This window comes from Protopterus annectens, chromosome 1.part1 (assembly GCF_019279795.1).
Source record: "Protopterus annectens isolate FY-2018-M chromosome 1.part1, PAN1.0, whole genome shotgun sequence".
NCBI classification, from domain to species: Eukaryota; Metazoa; Chordata; order Ceratodontiformes; family Protopteridae; genus Protopterus; species Protopterus annectens.
Window position 1 is genome coordinate 32,610,660 of NC_056726.1, and position 19,030 is coordinate 32,629,689.

Sequence of the window (19,030 nt, forward strand, 5' to 3'; positions counted from 1 at the left end):
TCAGGAACCTATCCCTCCAGCATGTTTTGTTCATTGTGATGACAAAGTTTAGATCCTTGGAGCGTGTGGCTCTGAGGGATTGGGATTTCTTTAAGTTGAGCATATCCAACAGCTCAGGGTTTGACATGGCCTTGTATGTTAAGCAGAGATCGCCTCTGAGTAGACAATATGCCACAGAGTATAGCTGGATTTTTTTAGACGGTCAGCATATGGCATCTGCTTTAGGTCTGTAATTCTTTTAGTGAGGTATTTCTGTGGCCTTTCTAGCTGTTGCAGATGTCTTGTGAGATACATACCAAACGGGGCATTATACTCTATAATGGGTCTAATGAGGGATGAGTACAGTGGGACAATGACCTCCTTTTTTCTGGATGAAAAGCCCTTAGTGATGAGGTGTGCCACATAGAAGGATTTCTTGACTGTTGTTGCGATGTGGTTATCGAAAGTGAGACCACTGTCCACTTGTGTCCCTAAGTTCTCATCACACTTTCGATGTTTAGTGTCCTGCCACCTATGTGGTAATTCATGGGTACATGTTTTTTTTTCCAAAGGGGATAACTATACATTTCTTGGCATTAAGCTTGAGCCCATGGCTCTGGCACAAGGCATCTGTTTCTGTAAGGCCCTTTTGTAGAATATCCACATCATTTGGGGATTCAGTAATGGCTCCCAGTTTGCAGTCATCTGCAAACTTTGTTAGCCAGAGTCCCTTAGTATTAGCCTGTACTTCAGAGAAGTAGATGGCAAACAAGAGTGGTCCCAGGACTGAACCCTGAGGTACTCCACTTGTCACTTGTCTGGAGCTAGATTTGGAGTCGGCTACTTTTACAGTCTGGGTCCTGTCAGTAAGCCATCTGGCAACCCATCGAGTGACGTAGAGATTTATGCCCAGCTTAGTAAGTTTATCTATGATTCCAGAGTGGCAGATGGAGTTGAAGGTCTTGGCAAGGTAGAGATAGGCTGTGTGGACCGCCTTACCCTCGTCCACAGCTCTGGAGACTGATTCGAAGAAGTCAATCAGATTCAGGAGACAAGATCTGCCCTTCACAAATCCAAACTGTGTGGGGTCCAGTGTATGAAGGTTGCCAATGTATTTGTTTATAAGTTCCATGATAATGCGTTCCATGCCCTTGCAGATCAGGCTTGTCAGACTGATGGGACGGTAGTTCCTGGGATCCAAGGTGGATCCTGCCTTGTGGAGTGGGATAACTGTAGCTGTGCGGCACGAAGTCTGAGGAGAAGCTACGATTAAACAAGACACTTAGGTGAGGTGCCAGTTCATTTTGTAGTTCATGTAGTACACAGCCTGGGATGTCATCTGGTCCCATGGATACTGTATTCTTAGCTTTGGAGAGTGCGGTTTCTACATGTGTGGCTGTGATTATCGGAATTTGGTAATCATTTGCTATTGAGATGGGCCCTTTAGGGGGTGAAGTTGGCACTAAATCGATCTTCCAGGATATTGGCGATATCCTTGGGATCAGTATATTTAATGCCATTCTGTTGTAGCTCAGAGCAGATCTGAGCATTGCCATTTAGATTCTTGACATAACAATAGAATGCCTTGTGGTTCTCTTTGGAATTTTTGGCAATGTTATTTTCCTAACTAGCTTTTGAGGATTTTATGAGGGATCTCAGCTTCTTACTGAGGATGGTGAGGGAGTTTTTTGCATCCTGGGATTTTCCTGTTTTCTGCAACAGTTTCTTCCTTCTGTTGTATAGTTTATTTATAGTAGGGGACCACCAGATTGGCTTCCTTTTTTTGGAGAAGGGCAAATTGGTTCTCTTTGGGATGGCATGATTTATGCACGAGTGGATGTGCTCGTACAGTGCCTTAGTGTAGGATACTGCAGTCAAACATCCAGATCCCATCACTTCTGACTTCAGTAGCATGAAGTTGGCTTTGGAGAAGTTTTTTTAAGGAGGTTTCCTTACTGGGGGGTGGGGGTGGGATGTGGATGTCAAAGGTGATTTGCTTATGGTCAGAGCTGACCAATGAGGGGGTGACCACTGGTGTGGAGCATCTATCTCCCATGTTGGTAATGACCAGGTCTAGGATATTGGAGCCCCTAGTGGGACAATGGATTAGTTGATCCAGGGAATTGGAATTTATGAATTGCAAGAACCGTTGGGAAAAGGAGTTGGTACCCAAGTAGTTTTCCCAATTAATGCCAGGTTAGTTGAAATCACCCAGTATTAGGGTGTTTGGTTGTATCTTAATATTTTCCAGTATGTTTAGAAAGGTGTAGTGAGAATCTTGCGGCATGGTGGGGGATCTGTAGCAAACTACAACTCGGATTGCAGTCTTACCTAGTGTTAGTTGCACCTGGAGAATTTCAGATGCATTGAGTTGGGCAACTAGCCTGGAGGTGTGAATATCCTTGGTGAATATGGACACTCCTCCACCTTTAGTGTTTCGGTCTTGCTTTTGTGGCCGAAAAGTGTGGTATGAATTGTAGCCTGGTATTGCAGGGGTGCTCTCTGGAGCCTTGAACCAGGTCTCAGTTACTGCACACACATTGATGTTCTCCATTTTTAGGAGTGCCTCGAGAGAGTGCATTTTGAGGTTTAGACTTCTAGCATTGAGTAGCATTACCTTCAGATTTTGCATGCTTGTATCTGTTAGGGTGGTGGTTTTATCCTTTAAACCTTGCATAAAAAAGGCATGATAGGGGTGGTAAGAACTTTAGCCAGTAACCTGAATCCCAGGGGTGACAGGTGCAGATCATCTGTGGCAAAGCATCGTGGTTTGTCGATCATGTCTTCCCAGGCAGACAAATACTGGATCCCATTTGAATGCCACCAGAAGCTTAGCCAATTGTTGAAGTCAATCATTTTGTCCTTATACTGTGGCATCATTCTGGGCGAAGGCAGGATGCTACTCAGGGCTAGGGTCATACCTGTCTGTGTCACATGATCCAAGAGCTCTTCCATGTCTCTTTTCATGTAGTCCAGGGAGGTACGTCTCAAGTCATTCATTCCAGCATGGACAATTATTTGTACTTGTTGTGGAGTGACTTGAGTGCATACAATATGTGGCGGATCCTGGCACCTGACAGGCAGCTGACTGTAGTTTTCTCCTTGTTCAGCCTGGTGAGTGGGACATCAGTGTGCCTGACTATAGAGCCACCTACAACTAAAGTGTTGGGCAAATTGTCTTGCCTTAAGGGCTGTTGTTGGGTGGCACACTGGTGTTGTGAGCTATGTGTCACTTTGGTTGTGACTGGTGTTTGTTTGTGTTTCGGCTTCGGAGGTCCTTGTTGCTTGGGCAGGTTAATATTAAGGGCCTCTGCATATGTGGGTTTAGTGTTGCTCTGTGTGGGTGTTGATGGCATGGGTCTTGAAGGGCTATGAGTTGCTTGAGGTGTAATGCAGGTGTTAACCTTCTCTTCTTGACTGTCTAGCACAATCTTGGCCGGAGAGAGCTTTGCTTCCAGTTTGGCTATGTAAGTGCATCTCTCACAGGTTGTAGTGTTGGGTGGTAGGAGTAGAGGATTGTCTGTGTACATGAGCCAGTTGCCGCACTGCCCCAGTATGCCCAGATTCACCAGGTGGACAGGAGAAATCACCAGAAGCTGACCCTTGGACATGCCTGTTTAGGTGCTATTTTGTAAAGTTTAAGAGCGGTTTTCCCTTACCTTTGCAAGATACTTTGCAATTATAGGCTGTTTAGTGCCTATTATTAATTTCTCCTTATTGACAAGGAGAGCTGAGTGCTTGAATCAGTTTCAGGCTTCCTTGTGCTTTCTTGTAAAGTTTAAGAGCGGTTTTCCCTTACCTTTGCAAGGTACATTGCAATTATAGGCTGTTTAGTGCCTATGATTAATTTCTTCTTATTGACAAGGAAAGCTGAGTGCTTGAATCAGTTTCAGGCTTTCTAGTGCTTTCCAGCAGGTTCTAGAGCAAGTGCTAGTCACAGGGTTCAGATTTTAGTGCTACTACTAAGAAACCAGCTAGTTCTAAGAGAAAATTTGAAGAGCAGTCTTTCTGGCACCTGGAATAGTTGAACTATAGCCTCGCAGTGCAGCACGATGTGAAAAATGTGCAAACACACGCATTTTTAAAGCCAGAAAGTTGAAAGGGATAGAAATCAGCCCAAAAAGGCTAATAAAATTACAATTTCGGAACTGGAAACCACTCGTCTAGCATTAGATAGGCAGTACAATGCTCACCAGTCCCACTGGTAGGCAGTAGGACTTCCCTCTACCACAGCAAGATCTGGATAGCTCTGAGCACAGAAAATAAAGTCCTGAGTCAAGCAAAGCCTGGGATATGGACTGGCTAGGAAAGGTGGGAAATGAGCAAACAAGATAGTATTTTATTTATTTATTTTGTTAAAACAGGCTAAACAATGCAATAATACAGTAAATAAACACAGAAAAGGCTAACACACTTGAGTGTGTAGTCTTAAACAGTAAATGCAATTAAAACTCTACAAAATTAGCAATTTAAAGTTTTTAAATGAAGCAAGGCAAGTGTACAACTGAAAAATGATTTAAGAGGCAGTAACACAGCAGAATAAGTAGCTAGTCTACATATACAGAGAAGTCTATATATACAGAAAAGCAGCTAAAACACAAACACTTCAGATGCAGTGCAACTTAGAGCACTTGAGTTGTAGCAATATTAAGGCAATTACAGTTATAATAAATGCCCTAAAATATACTCTATATTTCTAAAATGTTTGAAAAGCACAGTCAGAACACAAGGAGATTCAGGCATTTTTTTTTTTTTGAAGGGAAAAAGGAGACACAGAAGGCCTTATCAAATGTTCTCTCTGTATTAGGTAGAATGAGCTAATGACACTAGACTGGGAGGAGTGTCCCAGATCAGATTTACAGCAGGGGTGGACAACTGCAAAGCCACCAAGTAGCCAATTAACACAATCTAGCCAAGGTAAGGAGAGGCTTCAGCTAATTCAAGATAGCCTGTTCATCTGCTTTGAACAATCACTGTATAAACAAACAAGCCAAGAGCCAGCAATTCTGAACTAGAACAATACTAAAGTATTAGCCTACAGATAGTAAGCACTACAGAAACCCACAAAATGAAAGTTTTTAAACAGATAAAGGAGCAATGAGCCTCTTCAGAAGGCTTTTTTAACTGCAAACAAATCAGTTACTCATGCAGATTAGTTAATAGCAATAAAAATACACTCAAAACTATGCAGCAGGTAATACAAAATGCTATATATAAATTGCTAGAAACAATAATCAGTATAAATAATCGAAGAAAAACTGGATACTTCTATATCTCAGCTAAGAGTTGTAGTCAACACCTCTCATCCACTCTGCTCAGTGTGTATAGACAGAAACCCTCTCAAAGTTAGGGCTTAAATACCAGAAGATATAACCTTAGACAACTTTTTTTTTACAAAAACACAAAAGAACCAGCCCCTATATGCCAGCAGCCAATTAACACAATCTAGCCAAGGTAAAGAAAGGCTTCAGCTAATTCAAAATGGCCTGTTCATGTGCTTTGAACAATCACTGTATAAACAAACAAGCCCAGAGCCAGCAATTCTGAACTAGGACAATACTAAAGCATTAGCCTACAGACAGTAAGCACTACAGAAAGCCACAAAATGAAAATTTTTAAACAGATAAAGGAGCAATGAGACTCTACAGAATGCTTTTTTAACTGCAAACAAATCAGTTACCAGTGCAGATTAGTTAATAGCAATAAAAATACACTCAAAAACTATGCAGCAGGCAAGAAAAAGTGCTATATATAAATTGCTAGAAAAAATAATCAGTATAAATTATAAAAAAAAACACAGGATACTTATATATCTCAGCTAAGAGTTGTAGTCAACACCTTTCCTCCACTGTGCTCAGTGTGTATAGACAGAAACCATCTCAAAGTTAGGGCTTAAATAACAAAAGATACAACCTTAGACAACTTTTTTTTTTTTTTTACAAAAACACAAAAGAACCAGCCCCCAGTAGCCAGCAGCCAGTTAACACAATCTAGCCAAGGTAAAGAAAGGCTTCAGCTAATTCAAGATGGCCTGTTCATGTGCTTTGAACAATCACCGTATAAAGAAACAAGTCCAGAGCCAGCAATTCTGAACTTGGACAATACTAAAGCATTAGCCTACAGACAGTAAGCACTACAGAAAGCCACAAAATGAAAGTTTTTAAACAGATAAAGGAACAATGAGACTCTACAGAATGCTTTTTGACTGTAAACAAACAAGTTCAATGTGCAGATTAGTTAATAGCAATAAAAATACACTCAAAAACTATGCAGCAGGCAATAAAAAGTGCTATATATAAATATCTAGAAACAATAATCAGTATAAATAATTGAAAAAAAACAGGATGCTTATATATCTCAGCTAAGAGTTATAGTTAACACCTCTCCTCCACTCTGCTCAGTGTGTATAGACAGAAACCCTCTCAAAGTTAGGGCTTAAATACCAGAAGATACAACCTTAGACAACGTTTTTTTTTTTTTTACAAAAACACAAAAGAACCAGCTCCCACTTGCCAGCAGCCAATTAATACAATATAGCCAAGGTAAAGAAAGGCTTCAGCTAATTCAAGATGGCCTGTTCATCTGCTTTGAACAATCACTGTATAAACAAACAAGCCCAGAGCCAGCAATTCTGAACTAGAACAATACTAAAGTATTAGCCTACAGACAGTAAGCACTACAGAAACCCACAAAATGAAAGTTTTTAAACAGATAAAGGAGCAATGAGCCTCTACAGAATGCTTTTTTAACTGCAAACAAATCAGTTACTCATGCAGATTAGTTAATAGCAATAAAAATACACTCAAAACTATGCAGCAGGCAATAAAAAATGCTATATATAAATTGCTAGAAACAATAATCAGTATAAATAATCGAAAAAAAACTGGATACTTCTATATCTCAGCTAAGAGTTGTAGTCAACACCTCTCCTCCACTCTGCTCAGTGTGTACAGACAGAAACCCTCTCAAAGTTAGGGCTTAAATACCAGAAGATACAACCTTAGACAACTTTTTTTTTTACAAAAACACAAAAGAACCAGCCCCTATATGCCAGCAGCCAATTAACACAATCTAGCCAAGGTAAAGAAAGGCTTCAGCTAATTCAACATGGCCTGTTCATGTGCTTTGAACAATCACTGTATAAACAAACAAGCCCAGAGCCAGCAATTCTGAACTAGGACAATACTAAAGCATTAGCCTACAGACAGTAAGCACTACAGGAAGCCACAAAATGAAAGTTTTTAAACAGATAAAGGAACAATGAGACTCTACAGAATCCCTTTTAACTGCAAACAAATCAGTTACCCATGCAGATTAGTTAATAGCAATAAAAATACACTCAAAAACTATGCAGCAGGCAATAAAAAGTGCTATATATAAATTGCTAGAAACAATAATCAGTATAAATAATCAAAAAAAAAAAAACAGGATACTTACATATCTCAGCTAAGAGATGTAGTCAACACCTCTCCTCCACTCTGCTCAGTGTGTATGCACAGAAACCCTCTCAAAGTTAGGGCTTAAATACCAGAAGATACAACCTTAGACAACTTTTTTTACAAAAACACAAAAGAACCAGCCCCCACTAGCGAGCAGCCAATTAACGCAATCTAGCCAAGGTAAAGAAAGGCTTCAGCTAATTCAAGATGGCCTGTTCATGTGCTTTGAACAATCACTGTATAAACAAACAAGCCCAGAGCCGGCAGTTCTGAGTTAGGACAACACTAAAGCATTAGCCTACAGACAGCAAGCACTACAGAAAGCCACAAAATGAAAGTTTTTAAACAGATAAAGGAGCAACAAGACTCTACAGAATGCTTTTCTAACTGCAAACAAATCAGTTACCCATGCAGATTAGTTAATAGCAATAAAAATACACTCAAACACTATGCAGCAGGCAGTAAAAAGTGCTATATATAAATTGCTAGAAACAATAATCAGTATAAATAAGACAAAAAAAGGGTACTTATATATCTCGGATCAGAGATGTAGTCAACACCCCTCCTTCACTCTGCTCAGTGTATATAGACAGAAACCTTCTCAAAGTTAGGGCTTAAATACCAGAAGATACAACCTTAGACAACTTTTTTTTTTTTTTTTTTTACAAAAACACAAAAGAACCAGCCCCCACTAGCCAGCAGCCAATTAACAAAATCTAGCCAAGGTAAAGAAAGGCTTCAGCTAATTCAAGATGGACTGTTCATGTGCTTTAAACAATTACTGTATAAACAAACAAGCCCAGAGCCAGCAATTCTGAACTAGGACAATACTAAAGCATTAGCCTACAGACAGTAAGCACTACAGAAAGCCACAAAATTAAAGTTTTTAAACAGATAAAGGAGCAATGAGACTCTACATAATGCTTTTTTAACTGCAAACAAATCAGTTACCCATGCAGATTAGTTAATAGCAACAAAAATACACTCAAATACTATGCAGCAGGCAATAAAAAGTGCTATATATAAATTGCTAGTAACAATAATCAGTATAAATAATCGAAAAAAACAGGATACTTATATATCTCAGCTAAGAGTTGTAGTCAACACCTCTCCTGCATTCTGCTCAATGTGTATAGTGTGTATCATCAATGATTGTACATACTTTAGGCAATACTTTTTTAATGTAAATGACTCTACTGGCTTAAAGCTAGAGATACTCTCATGATTTTCAACTGCCCCCATAAAACAGATATAGGGGCAAGCAAAGGAACTAGTCCAGTATACTCATCACATACCTAGTCATTCGCAAACATGCAGATATATACACACACATCCAGACAGCTGCAACCATGCCCCTGCATACATGGATGTGTATGTACATACAACTCAGACATACATGGCTTTAGAGTTTATACATACTGTTGCACTAAGAGCTCTGTTCCTGGCAAAGAAGTGAATGGCTATGTGACATCTAGACAATACCCTACTGGACTGCCAACAATAATGTGATGTCCCTTACTATCCTGGGTCAGTAACTAAGGAGCTTCAATCCTCACTACTGACTGCAATGTGAGACAGTCACTTAAACAGCAGTAATATTTCAAAATGTTCCACTAAGAGCACAACAGGAACATGCTCTATAGCTTAGAACTGGACTGTATACTTCTGTCCACTCCTAATGTAACTCCTTATTACACACTTCAGAGCTATGCCTCCCAGTTTAAGATCTCTGATATATGCACATTAAAATAAATTAAATCTCACACATCTGAACACTTGTGAGAAAGCCTGACACAGATTTTCAGCTGTGCCCCTTTCCCAAAATAAAACGGTAACACACTGCCACCAATGAGACAGCCTACATGCCCCTTTAAAGGGACATTCAATTATGAAAATTAGATATTAAAACAAATAATATCAAATTACCTAAAGCAGCCAGGCTTTCAGAGTGGTCAGGGAAGCTTTCAAAGCAAGTATAAGCACATTCAAATCACTAAAGAAAATACTGATTGACCAGCCACAATGTAAGTTAATAAAAATATTTAATAATAAGCAAAATGATTAAAAATATGAAACAGTAATTTCCAATAAACAAACAGAACTTAATGAACTTCAATCACCAGGAAAATGAAATCAGTACTGAAGGATAGAAATCCAACATTTATAAAAATTCTAACTGATTAGTTATACATTCCTGTCTGACTAAAGAACACTGTCCCTAATCTAAACTAAATTATTACAATAGAGCAAAGGCAGACGTACAGTTCTTGGTGAGTCCTTTTGGGTATCCACTGCATAGTACAACTGTGAACAACTGACAACTGCAACTAGCTGTTAACTGACTATTAACTGACAACAACTGACCAACTCTCTTCAGCAGGCTCTTTTATAGACTAGCTTAACTGTCACAACTGTTCCAGTTCTAATTTTCAATTCATATTTTGAAAATCATCCAATTCCTTCTTGTCTATCAGCCTCTGACAGTGACATAGCAACTGTCAACATTCCAATGACATCATCTGCAGATCAGCCGATTCTGAGACAGTCTGCATTTAGAATCTTCTTCACAAATATGCACAGTTAGAAATGTAAAGAATACTGTTCAAGTCTTTAAAACATTCTGTGCAAACAGAGTACAAATCAATATGTAAAACATATTTACAATATCATAGCTATTCATGCTGGCATGTAATACACAGGTTAATCTGAAATCATGCACAAAAACTTCAGCCAGACATGCTAGCACCGATGAAGGGTTTAATTTCTTCACAGGGTATACACCGTCAAAAGATGGTATACACTTGTTTTTTGGTTTGCTGCCCAATTGACATGGTAGAGCTATTTTCTTAATTGCTCTACCATGCTATTTTGATGCCAGCAAAATTTCTGAGGAAGCACACATGGTTAATTTGCTTTAGCTATATCTCCAGATTACTGCATTTTCATGGGGTCTTCCTCAGCAAGACTGTTGTAGTACTATAAGCCAGTTCATCTGCACCTCTGTAGTAGCAGTACAATGATCACCGACTCACTCAAGTAAAGGGCACTGTTAATGCCAGGGGAGGTGTTGGCTAGTACTTTACTTTGCATTGCAGGTGTATGTGCTACGAAGAGCAAGGAACATTCTTCCTTTCCAACCTTCTTCTGCACATTCTTGAATTTGTCTTTAGCATTACTGACTTTCTCTCTTTTTCTTCTGGATCATAGCATTGTTCAGAGTGTTCCTTATAATACGTACTTTCACATAAATCAGTGTTTAGACTTTTCTTTCATCCATTTACCCCCCCCCCACCCACACACCAATAATCCCCAAGTTCATGTCTAGTCTGTACTTAATACCTCCTATCCTTCAGTAAACAGAAGCTCAAGCTTCAGTGTAAGGAGTCAAGAGTCCTTCATCAAAACTTTATCTCATTTCCCTCAGATGCAATCTAAATATGTTTTCATGCAGTTCCCTACTGCCGGTGTGAATAGCTTGAATAGAATACACTAAAAACAACTAAAACAAATCAAATCTACTAAGCAACTCCCTTTAAAGCTAATTATACTGGAGATTAAGCTTTTAGTGTGAGAAGTACCTCCCCACATATCTAACTGTATCAAGTTAAATCTCTTAATGCATTGTGCATGTTATAAAATGATGTGAGCTGTGACAATAGCACTTTCTGATTATAAAGGTATATCTATAATCATTGTTCATGTCTCTATGCCTTGAGATAAGTAAGATGAATACTGTAGATTATCAGAGCTTGGACAAGAAAGATTCACGACATATATGCTTCCAGTAAAATTTTAATATGAGAGTAACTTTTTTCATGAGTTCTACATGAACATATGCCAGTGTTCAGTTCATTGATTTAACAGTAATCTAAAAATATACTCCAGTCTTGCTTTTAGTAAAATAAGTACACTTTTCTCATCCTATTCTGCAAGTTTTCATTTTTGTAGCTTCTCTGGGTTTTATATTTATTTTCTCAAACACATTTTTGAGCATGCTCCATTTTAAGTTTTACTCAGATGTGTTTATTTTCACCTTAACAAGTAAATTTAAGACATTGACATCTTGAGGCTCTCTTGTTATAAATTTGAGTAGGAACAAAGTATGATTTCACAAAAGGAACAAGCATGACTTCACAGTGGGGTGGGAATATAGGCAAGAGAGGAATGGAATTTATTGGAGAAATTAGCAGTGGAACCAAGGTACAGGCAGAGAATAACTAGGTTGAGAAAAGACATAAAAGTTGGATGAGGCCAAGCAGAAGTTTGGATTGCAGGCTAGAGACCGATTCCCTATCAGAAAATGATAACATAGTATGGGCAAAAAGAAAGGGATAAGGGAGTGTTAAGTGAAAGACCAGCTGTAGTAGAGTTATGCATTTAAATCTGAGCAGAAGCATGTGTTTAAAAATACATAATTAGCAGGGCATATAAAATATTGCATGATGATAATTATAATAACCAATCAGATGAGGTTAGACAAGACTGGGAAAAGAAAATGGAATGGAAATTTAAAAAGGAACAATGTGAGGATATCTGTAAGGTTGCCAAGGATGTAACAAAGTCCAGATAGTTTAGGATTTCTGCATGGAAGTGTCTGCATAGGTACTCTTATACAGAAAGCAAATTTCAAATATTTTTTTCCTCAAGTAGAGTCATGGTGGGAAATATTTAATTCATTCAGTTGTTTATTTTCTGGAGCGCTGTAACATATTATCAGGCTTTACAATTCCCTACAGAGATCTCTGCCAGAAATGGGGGGTCACATGGTTGTAACTCAAGAACTGATTCTTTTCAGCTGTGATATAAGATATTAATTGCTGAGACATAGTAAGGCTATACTAAGTTTAATGCAATTAGCTGCAAAAAAGCATTTACTCGAAAATGGAAAACAAAATCTAAACCAATTATAATTGAAATATTAAATATTGTATAGGAGACTAAATAACTGGAGGGAGACTTTTTAGAAAATGAAAAAAGCTAACTACATAGAAATAAAAGGAATTTGTAGGAAAAATACATGTAGAATAATGTTCAGGAGGATAAGTGAGATTAAAAGAAAGGCAGGAACTGAGACATTTGTGTAACGTTGGAGTGAATGAAAATTGTTAAAAAGAAACCATCTGTTTTACATAAAAATAATGCAAATACTACTATGGTTTGTTTTATTTTCTTTTAATGAATTTCTGTTTATGTTAGTTTTTAAAATGTGATGATTCAGTAAAAGTGCTTATAAAAAGAAAAAGCATGTTGACTTGGAATGAATAAAAACTGCACGAACAGCAGATAAAGATGGGCGATTGAAACATGCATAAGCACAAGGCATTGAAAAAGCACTAAAACACACTTTGTACAATATTATAGGGCAGTTATAAGTCAAAGTAAGAAAATATGTATATTAAAATATAACTTGCACCAAAAAGGTATAATCAAACTGCTATGTCAGTATGTTAATTTTACAATTTAAATAGACTAAAGTCTGAGTCAGCATAATGTAACTATGCATTCCTGATTTTGACTGTTCAGTAGTTCCAGTTCATATGATCCATGTTTTTTTTAATTTATGACCATACTTTATGAAATAATATTAGTATAGACATTTATTTACATGTGTCTTGGACACTGATTTACAGATTACTAGGCTAATGACGTAGGAGGTCTTTCTAAGGGTAGCCAAGTGTTCCTGAAAGAATAATGATCTCCTATATCCATAGGCACCAGAACCATAGAGTGAGGGAGGGGAAGCAACCCCTCCCACACTTTTACAGCTGCAGAGAGAGGAGGACCCAATGGTGGACTCATGCGTGCTTTACTCTAATGTGATAAGGTGAATTTAAACTACGCTATGCTTTTAAACACAGCCTGCTGGCTACTGCCAGAATCAAGGATACATATTATGTGTTCCGTTTAGCTTTTGGAAGATGTACTGTGCTTCGTTTAGCTTTTGGAAGCGGTATGGTGCTCTGTTTAGCTTTGGAAGACAGAGTGGCAACAAAAACAGTGATAGTTAAAAAGACACATCCACACCTGTTTGTTATCAAGGTCGTACTTTTTACGTGCAACGTCTTTACATTGACCAATCAAAGTCCACTTGCCACTTGGGCTCCATTTAGCTTTTGGAAAAGGTATTGTACTCCATTTAGCTTTTGTAAGAGGTATTGTGCTCCGTTTAGCATTTGAAAGGGTGATATATGTGTCTCAAATCAGCTGAGTCAATGAAAAGCTTAAGTAATTCATGTTTTGGCAACTTACTCAGCGGCCCTCATATAATACATCCTGCTATCATGTCCTGGGCTTTATCCATGTGTTCCTTAATAAAATAAATACTCAATAGGCACTTATAACAACTACATTTCCATGGAGAATAAAGGCATCTATATAGCTCTATCATATTTTTGTAAGCAGAGAGAAGACTCAGTCATCTTTATATTAAATGCAATTATTTATAATATTTTAATTAACTTTATTCCTTTGTTTACAAACTGAGCTCATGGTGACAGATATTTTTCCGAAACAACCCTGGAGTACTGCCAGGCAAAGTGACTTATTTGAAGTCAATTGTTGTGTAAATGGATGCTGAGGGAAACAAACCCAGAACTATAGTATTTAGTGTGTTAGCACCTTCTAGCCTTAAACAGCCATATTACAATGCTTGAATAATGGAAAGTCTGAATGCATATATCAATATTTTTAGAGAGTGATCCTGCTTAGTGTAGTGTGTGTATGTGTTTATATATATATATATATATATATATATATATATATATATATATATATATATATATATATATATATATATATATATATATATATATATATATATATATATATATATATATATATATATATATATATATATATATATATATATATATATATACCATATTTCTCCATAAATAAGACCTAACCAAAGAATAAGACCTATCATGGTTTTCCAGGGTGGTCATGATATAAGCTCTACCTCAAAAATAAGCCCCAGGTAAGATCGTCAACAACACATGACAGACGTGTTAAATTATAAAATAATATTATTGACTCCTGTTGACTGAGGTTATCGTACTCTGCATGCCATATTCAGACCATTCAGACACCCAACTTCTTCTCTTTGCAGACAGTCATAAGATTCTTTCCCCTGGAGTCCTCCATAATTCTTAATTTAACCCTAATCCTCACTCACACTTGACGTTTGAGATCCTTGGCCCATAAACACTGGCAAGTGGACTTTGATTGGTCAACGTAAAGATGTTGCACGTAAAAAGTACGACCTTGATAACAAACAGGTGTGGTTGTGTCTTCTTAACTGTCACTGTTTTTGTTGCCACTCCTGTCTCGTAAGTCTTCAATTAACCCCCCCCCCCAGACAAGATGAGTGCAAAAAGAAAGAGCTATTCCATAGAGTACAAGAAAGGAATTGTGGAGAACTCCCGGGTAAAGAATCTGATGGCTTTATTCAAAGAGAAGTAGTTGGATCTCCGAATGGTCCGAAAATGGCGAGTAGAGTACGATAACCTCAGTCAACAGGTGGACGAGGGAAATGCTAAGAAGTGCAAGTGTGGATTAGGTTGGCAACCATTATTTCCTGAACTGGAAGACATCATCTGTGAATGGATTGCTAACAGGAGAGCAGAGGCTTTCGTTGTGCGCAGGACTGATATTCAAGCATTTGCCCTTGCAATGGCACCACAGTTAGAAATATCCTCAGAAGAAATCAAAGCATCACAACATTGGCTGGATGGCTTCCTTCAGCTATATGAACTCTCTCTAAGAAGATCGACAATCCTGTTCAAGCCGGAAGATACTGAAGTTATTAAATGTGCACTTGCATTCAAGTCCTTTGTTTATGGCATCGACTTTTCTAAATACCAACTCTCTAACATGATTGCTATGCATAAAACTGCAGTGTTTATGGGCCAAGGATCTCAAACAACAATTGATCGGAGGGGTGCCTTGTCAATCTACATTCTCTCCACTGGTTACGAAAGTGCATGTGTTACCTGTATTTTGGCAATTCATCTAGATGGAAAGAAAATCTCACCTCTAATAATTAGTAAGGACAAGAAAAATATGATTGAATGTGTTTCAGACATTTACATTCTTGAAACCAAAAAAGCCTGGTGCACACAAGCAGTTGTAAGGAAGTGGGTTGATGTAATACTGCCACTTGTTTTGCAAGGTGACAAAAGAGGTCTGCTAATTTGGGATTCAGCCAGCACTCACCATGCTAAAGACAAGAAGAACTTCCTTGCACAGAGAAGAATAGATCAAATAATGATTCCCTCAGGAGTGACTGTCTATCTCCAGAATCCTGATATTGCAACAAACAAGCCATTCAAGGACCATTTGTGCATGGAACTCAATGACTACATTGAAAATAGAATGTCAAGAAAGCGGCGTGGAAACTTTGTGAAGCCTAGCCTGCAAGAGGTCATGACTTGGGTGAAGAATTCATGTGATAAAATCACGGACAGTTGTGTTGCCAATGCACTATGAGCAGGCTACATGGACAAGCAGTGCTCGTTTAAGGAAAGCTCTACTACTAGGCATGACAGAATGGGGACAATGGTTCTACAGGAAATGGAGCTGCAAGAAATTCAGGCCGGAATTCAGGGGTTGGAGACTTATGACAATGTTCCAGAAGAAGATGACATGACTGTATTTGAATAACTTTTCCATTATCAGGACAACAGAATGGATTGCTTCTGCTTTCAGCTGCCAGCAAGCGCTTGTCAGTTTTTTGTCTTTATTGTATTAAGTTGACGTTTCATTATCAAGGGCTAATTACAAAGTAAGGCCACTAGTTCCCAGACTTCATTTTTATAACTTTCCATCATTCTTCTCTTACAGTTTGGATAAGGAATAAAGAAAGCATCACCACTCAAAAAGTGGCAGTTATTCACCTGTTTTATTCCCCTCCTCCAATACACACGTATTGAGATTTTTCTGCACTTTCTGTTAAACATGAAATATTGCACTATGAAAGGTGTAGATATTCTGTTTTTTGAAATACGTTTTATTAAAGTCATTTCTGAAACATACAATTATTAACATAGAACTCAGCATTTTTATGATGAAATAGATAAAAACAAAAACACTAATACAAAATATCTAAAAAAGACATAGTTAATTGTCTTTTTTAGATATTTTATATTAGTGTTTTTAGCGTCTATATCACATTATCGCACTGTCATAATGTCGAACAGCTACAATATCGAAAATGCAATTTAGCAAAACTGTTCTTGTTGGGGGCTGCGCCCTCCACACCCCCCGCTAATTATATATACCAACTCCGAGACTGCACTACAGTGAGGAAAGGGCAAATTTTCTGATCCTCACTGCACCGCGATCTCATAAAAAACATTTCGCTGAACAGCATTTTCGACATTGCAGCGTCCGTTATTTTAACAATGCGACAATGTGATATAGACCCTATAGTTTTATATATACATGACAGGCTAATTTTAATTGAGTTGTTCTCTTTAGTAAGAGCAATCAAGTACTGAATGAGTTTGTGAATTAAATGTTTAACTGAAGAAGATATTAAATCAAGTTTATTTTGATATGATTTCTAGCTTTTTGTAAGTCAAGCCATAGTAATGAATCAAGGTCATTCTCTTCCAATAAAGTATTAATGGATTGCAATTCATTGTTTTTCAACATTTGATGCCAATAAATCAGATGTTTTTGTTCAAACATTGACATTTTATGAAAATTTGTGGAGAAAATAACCCCCTGTGTGTATGCTATGGGGAAAATAAGGAATAACCAACTTTCATATGACTGAAATCTAAGAATGAAAATTTTAAAGGATTTTAAAATTATATTAGTATAATTTGATATAAATTTTTGGGTAGGGCAAAAAGAAAAAAAATATTCTTTTAGTTTCCATATGAATGTGTTGTTTATTAGATTTAGCTTAAAGAGGTCATTATTGTTATTTAAATTTTGTGATGAAGATAAAGTAAGGTCTTTCCATTTTGCTAAATATTTACTATCTAAAAGATATGAATTTTTTTAATAACTGCGGAAATTGAATATATTTCTAAATTTGATAATGCAATACTACTATCTCAGCTGTACATATGGTATGTTAAAGAAATCCTGGGTTTAATTAGGTACCAAAGACATTTTTTAATCATAGTGTTAAACTTTTTAATTATTGTATAATGTGGAGGAATAGAAATAGATTGAACTATGTATAAGATTTTCGGTAGAAGTATCATCTTTATAACTGATAATTTCTCCTCTATTGAGAAATTTTATTTTAGACCATTTATGTATTAGGTTATTTATTTCTGTTAAACTTTTATCGAAGTTCAGTTTTAGTATTTCTTTTATATTATTAGCAATAATTTTTCCTAAATATTATATTTGTTGGGACTGTGGTATATATGTTTTTCAAATTAATTTTGAATATTATAATTGTTGAGCCAGATAACAAGATTTGTGTTATATTGTGATTAAATTTGAGACCTGAGTTTTTTTGAAAACAATCTATATCATTAAATAATTCTTGAATTGTAGGATTCTTACTTCCCAAAGTAATCATAATGTCATCTGCAAACATTTGAATCTTTGAAGTTTTATTTAGACTTAAATCAAAACCTTTAATATTGCTATTATCTATAATCAAATTTGCCCAAGGCTCCATAACTAAAGTAAATAAAAGAGGGGATAATTCACAACCTTGTTTAGTCCCTTTAGTAATAGATATGAACTGAGAAATATTAGAACCAATTTTGACATAAGCCTGAGAGCCTACACATAACTGAGTAATAAGTTTTATAAAATTATTTGAAAAATTGAGTTTCTGTAAAATAATAAAAAGGTAATCCCGATTAACTGTGTCAAAAGCACAATTTATATCTAAACTAACCTTAGTTAGTTTATTTTTTAAGTTTTTAGTTGACTCAATTAAGGTTATTTTTCTTTTGATGTTATCATAACTTGTTCTATTTATTATGAAACCTGTTTTGGAAGAACATTTTTGAGCCTCTTTGCATATATAGACATAAACATTTTATAGTCTGTGTTTAATAACCATACAGGTCTATATGAATTACATTTTGTACTGTCTTTTTCAGGCTTTAGGATGGGAGAGATGAATGTATATTTCTATGATGGAGGGATAGTATTTTTATTTTGTATAATATTGAAAACTGAATGTAACAAAGTTAGTGCTTTATCCGGAAGAATTTTGTAGATTTCTGGAATGATGCCGTCATTACCGGGTGCTTTGTTTTGTTTGAGTATATTAATTTGTTCTTGGATGTCTTTTCAATGTAATTTGCCTATCAAGTAACTTAATTTGTTCTTCTGTTAATCTTTTTTTGAGTTTTTATTGACAAAGGCTTGAATATCTTTCTTTGAGTTTATTAGTACAGAAGATTGGTTTAGCTTAAGAAAAAATCTCTAAATTCAATTAATATGTTATGTAAATCAGATACTATTTTTTATTTTCAGGTGAATATATTTCTTTAATGTGATTGAATTTGTTCAATCTTTTTACTTTAGTGGCTAAAATATTCAAGGAAGTGATTTATTGAAAAATTAATAAATTTAAATTCCTCTAGACTAATCATAGTTTTATGGTTTAGAATCTCAAGATACTTCTTATT